The sequence below is a fragment of the Megalops cyprinoides genome, chromosome 10 (genome assembly GCF_013368585.1).
Source record: "Megalops cyprinoides isolate fMegCyp1 chromosome 10, fMegCyp1.pri, whole genome shotgun sequence".
Taxonomy (NCBI): domain Eukaryota; kingdom Metazoa; phylum Chordata; class Actinopteri; order Elopiformes; family Megalopidae; genus Megalops; species Megalops cyprinoides.
In genome coordinates this window covers 37110042-37116041 of record NC_050592.1, presented here as the reverse complement: position 1 = coordinate 37116041, position 6000 = coordinate 37110042, and positions in this window count along the sequence as shown.

The window sequence follows — 6000 nt, the reverse complement described above, 5'->3', positions numbered from 1 at the left end:
TAATTTACAGATGAAAGTACTCGGCCCCAAATTAAGTTAGACTTTATAAAGCAAGTTGTTGGCATTTAGGGGGGTTTGAGAAATAATGAATGCTCTCTGAAATTGAATTAGCCACACACTTTAGAGCAAGTATACCCGTAAGTAGCTCTGAAAGGAACAGGAGGTCAAACTGCTGTTCCGGATTGCTAATACTTTTAATTTTCATTAATTTAGTTAACGACCCCATAACACCTCTTTGAATTATTCAACAGTGATGGGACATCTTTCAAAATACACAGCTATCTATTTAGTCAAACCCAGACGCAGATGTACGTAAATCTGAAGGTTTGGTAGCCTATGTAGAACAAATTCATATTCGTGACCACATTCATATTAATGATTTAGATTCACAATGTTACATTTCTTTCTCACCTTTATCACATTGTTTGGACATATTAGCCTTAATTATTAAACTGGAAGCGTCTGTGGTAAAATGAAATAGCCCTGTTTACCACAATGGCCGTTCCGCTTGAGGTTTATTATGTAATGGTAGGCTAATGTCAGAGACTGAACGCTGTGTAATATTTACAATTTACAGACTGTTACAGACTATCAGTGAAAAGGTTGATCCATTCTGTCTAATAGTCACAAGAGTAAATAATGCCAGCGTAGGTGAGAATAAAGTAAATATACTGAACTAGCTAACGAAAACCTCTCTAGCATTAAATAAAAAGAAAATGCATCAACACACAGCATGAAAGGTGCGTTGTGGATGTGAAAGTCGGAAATGGAATTAGGGTGTTATTACAACTATTGAAATGTCACCCGGTGGAAATCCCTAAACACAAGTATCCTGTTGTTCTGAGCTGTTCTGTAGAAGAAATAATTGTTCGAAGTTTGATAGACATGTTGAATAAGCGATATTGTCCTCACGGGCTTTCTGTATACATTTCCATTATCCCCTGCTTTGCCGGTGTTATTGGGTCCCTATGAAATATTTAGATGCACCAGTATATGCTTTTAGAATAAAATGTAGACAGTAGTTCTCATGCAATTCAGTCGGTCTTGTTTTTCGTTAAAGATTAAAAGCAAGGCTGTCAGTTTCAGACGGATATGGAAGAAGCAGCGGTGTCCATTTACCGCTAAGAAATGAATGCGTAAACTGGGCCCTTATAAACGGGAGAGTGCTCCGTTTTAAGAAGCCGGTGAAGTTAATGATATTATCATCGCTTTCCCGTGAGGTGTATAACAGATAAACCGGCCACTTACAAAGAAATATTGATTAAATTATCAGAAAATAGTACTGAAAACGCTACTGAACAACAGTCTCACAGTCAAAAATAAAACAATAAAAACCAAACTTACGTTTTATTTGTTTGATTTAGTCAAAGACATCCTTGATAAAGGGTGACATGTTTTCAAGACTGTTATTCAAATCATAACATAGTCCAGACATTCCGTTTTTACACAACTACTAACCAAGTACAAGTCTCTGAAGACTGTAGAATGCTTTCACTTGCTTGCACTTTTACTGAATTCGCAAATTTCCTCTATTTCCAGAGTCACAAACAATCAGGAAGATATACAGCTTCTCACAAGTCAAAGAACAGTGAGTGATTTTGCTTAGTCAGTTATTAACAAACGTTTAATGCTATGACCAAAACACCTAAAGTTATTTGGGATGAAGAGCCAAATAAAAGTGAATGCAAAGTCTCAAGATTAATATAGTCTGACAAAAGTAACATTTGAGCAGAAAGAAAGAATGGACTGCATTTATTTCGACTAAAAGTTAATTGTTTGGATCTTAGGAAGTCATTACTTTTAACAGGAAAATGACAGGAAAAAGTCAACACACATGTTGACTTGCGTGTGGTGTGGTGGTTTGTTCGTTCATTGAATAGTCTACAGAGTCTTTGTGAATAAATATCACTTGTATTGTTTACACATTCTCATTCACACTACTTCAAAGTAACACTTCTTCTTAGAAATGTCATTTGTCGCTCTATTTATAGTTATCTTTCACGTTAACTATAGCTCCCTACTCAATTAAAAAAATCAATCCAATCAATTTTGACCCAGATAAAATATTCAGTTTTGTAGTTGATTTAGTCCATATACTTGTTTCCTCTGTCAGCATTCATATCCACTATATTAACTTAAAAGCCATAATTACATTGTATTTACATTTACATTTACATTTATTTATTTAGCAGACGCTTTTATCCAAAGCGACTTACAAAAGTGCATACAGTAAGTACAGCGACAGTACGACAGTACGGGGACAGGATGTGTACAGTTCCACAATGAGACAGTTCTCAGCTTTTTGTTTTGTATTGTTTTGATTACTTTGTTTAGTTTTATAGCTCTATATCAGGAATGTTTCATAATCTCTATATTAATCACTGCATTAAATGTTAGAATACCTGCACACATCCAGAAAGTCCATACTTTGTATTATGTATATTTACCTTAAATAGTAATTTCAATAAAATGAAGGAACTGAAGTCAACATCAAACAGCAAAGCCAAAGAGGATTGGATAATCTTTTCGAAAGAACACCACTGACTTTTTTCAGAATGAAAAAAAAAGAAAAACAAAAATCATCTTGAACTGATCTATACACACAGTGACTAGTCGTCTATGCATAACGAGTAACTGTAGAACAACTATTCAAAGCTGAATTCTAACTTTAAGAGGACAGGTTTGCGGTGGGATCTGTACAGCGACATTCAGCCCTAAGGTGGTTGCAGGCTTTCTATTGAGATAACACGTGGAACATTTCATTGCTCACTCTTCATGCTGTCCTTTGTCTCTCTCTAAAAAAAAAAACAAAAAACAATGTACTTCAGCACCATGGCAACAGTCACTCCTCCTATTCCTTAGCTCATATCAAACACATTGTGATGACGATGTGTATTCATAGTCATCACATACGGACTTTTGATTTATAGATATCTTCATAATTTGATGGATAATGTGTTATTATGGAGATGGAACAAAGTGATGTTGAGTGAGATACGATTCCATGTTATGAGCCTTCCGCTCCAGGAATAAGATATCATGGCTAAACAATATGTGAAATCAACATCATCAAACAACATCTTTTTCCACATACTGTATGTATCATTGTAACTTGCAAACATTTCTGTCAATGCCAATATAATGACCTTAACTGATATCATTGTCGCTGTATTGTGATATTCACCAGCGTCGAATATTGCATGTTGTCATGTTAATGCATGTGGTATTTGCAATGTGTGCATCCGTATGATGTCAGAATACAGTATAATGTAATGTTGGAATCTTAATTTATGTCTGAAAAACTCTCTTTCAATCTGAGTAATTGGAGCAAGATATTTGATCCACTTAATCAACTATGTGTGTCTTCAGCTTGGACCACCTAAAGAGATAGTATTGGCATTTCTGCCAAACTGGAGAGGTCACTATAGAGCTCATTTTCCTTATTTTCTACATGGATTCAAGTATATAAAATCAATTATTCATCAATAAATGCAACAAGATTAGTACAATCATAATCAAGAAAAACCAAGCAACTAACGAAGAGACAGCAAGGGCCCCTCTGCCCCACAGCATTCCTAATGGAATAAGATTACTGGAATTAATATTTTATCAAAATATAATAATGTTTAAATGCTGCAATGGATGAGCAAATCTTTTTAACGGGCACATCATCACTCTAAATAACTCTCATATGAGGTCATTGCAGTACAAATATATTTTTGTTAATAGTATTATATTTCCCTCTTTATATTTGCTTTAATTTCAGAATGAATTTAAACTTGTTCTCTTCCTGCTAGTGTTAGTGATTCACTCAGTCACAATAAGTCTGTATTTCATTCAGGTATACTAAACCTGTGACTCATTCACTTGCAACCCTGTAATAACCCTGTGTCAGGGCTCTGCCCCCTCAGCTGTGGTGTTCTTGTTTTTCCCTGTCCATGTGCTTTTTGTTTTCCTTGTGTTCCAGCCCCGCCCCGCTCCCCGCCTGGTCTCCGCCCGCCTGATTGCCCCATTACCTTCACCTGCCTGCCTACCCACCTGCATCCCATCTCCTCATCAGCCCAGCCCTATTTCTACCCTGCTTGTTCCTGTCTTGTTTGCCAGTTCGTCTCAGTGTTTCTGTACCTGTTTCGTCCCCACCGTTTTTTTTTATTTCAGATTTCACCGTGTTTGACTCTTCGTCTTCGTTTTCTGCCTGCCGTCTTGTCCCGTTGCCTGATCGTTTGCCTGCCCGGTTGCTGACCCTGCCTGCTCCTGTTCCCAACCCTGTTTTTGTCGACGGACTGCTTTCCGCTTTTCGACCCTGCCTGCTTTTGTTTTGCACCTTGCCTGACATTATTAATGAACCCGCCTGGAACCTGAAGCTCTCTTGGTCTGCAACTGAGTCCTTACCTGAGCCGTTACAGTACAAACTGGCCACTATAGACTCAGCAGACCTACCCCAGCTGAAGGCTGCACTGGAGCTGCAAGGCGCATTGCTGGGGGGCCATCAAAGCCAGCTGGAAGCCATCGGCCGGTCCTTGGAGAGTTGCCGGCGTCATGTCCCAGCTGCAGCAGTTGCAGCAGCTGAGCCAGGAGAACCGCCCCGCACCGCCTGCAGCAGCTCCCCCGTCTGCCCCACCAGCTCTCCCGAGCCGGGAACTCCAATTGCCACCTCCCGAATGTTACGTGGGGAATCCGGGAACCTGTCGGTCGTTCCTCTCCCAGTGCTCCCTGGTTTTTGAACTCCAACCCTCCACGTTTCCCACGGGCTGGGCGAGGATTGCCTACGTGATTACCCTGTTGACGGGACGTGCCAGGGAGTGGGTCACTGCGGTCTGGGATGCCGACACCCCTTTCTGCCACTCCTTCGCTGCCTTCGCCGAGGAGATGAGGGAGGTCTTCGACCGCTCCAAACACGGTTGCGAAGCCGCGAGGGAGATGCTCCTGATCCGCCAGGGGCGCCGGTCGTTGTCTGATTATGCGATTGACTTCCGCACCCTCGCTGCCTCCAGCGGATGTAACACGGAGGCGCAGTACAACACCTTTCTCCACGGCCTTTCGCAGACCATCAAGGATGAGCTGGTCACTCGGGAGTTGCTGGTCAGCTTTGACGCCTTGGTGGATCTGGCCATCTGCATTGACCAGCGCCTGTCACAGCGGCGCCAAGAGAGAGGAGCCAGTGGACCGCGGAGCCCCTCTCGTGAGCCCCTGCCCATGCCAGTGACGCATAGCCCTGCTACACTGCCGCCTGTTTCCCCGGAGCTGATGCAAGTTGACCACACTCGCCTGACTTGCCTGTCCCCGGCTGAGCGTCAGAGGAGGATCAGCACCGGGGCGTGCCTATACTGTGGTCAGCCTGGGCATTTCGTGGCAACCTGCCCAGCAAAAGCCAGCGCTCACCCGTAGCAAGGGGATTACAGGTGAGCGTCACCCCCTTACGCCAGTCCCCTGAAGTCCGTCCTCTGTTTTCTGCCACCTTGCTCATCGAGGATCAGCCTCACGCGGTGTCTGTCCTGATTGACTCAGGGGCCGATGGGAGCTTCATCAATGCTGACCCGGCGGCCCGCCTGCATCTTCCCCGCATCCCGTTGCACTCGCCTCTGGAGGCCCATGCCATCACCGGGGCCCTGCTGGTCCGTATAACCCACGCCACTCCTCATCTCCGGCAACCATTGTGAGGAGATAGTACTGCACATCATTGACACCTCGCAAGCCTCCGTAGTCCTGGGTCATCCCTGGCTGGCACGACATAACCCCCACATCGACTGGCAGGGCAACAAGATCCTGGGCTGGAGTCCGTTCTGCCACTCCCACTGTCTGCATGAGGCCCTAGCTCCTGTGTCACAGGTCGCTCACGCACCGGAGGAGTATCCGGATCCTGCCCGGCTCCTCACTACCTAGGGGGCGTCTGTACTCCCTATCCCCGCCGGAGACTGAGGCCATGAATCGCTACATCCGGGAGTCCTTAGCAGCTGGGATTATCCGCCCGTCCTCCTCTCTTCGTCCTGGTATCGATTA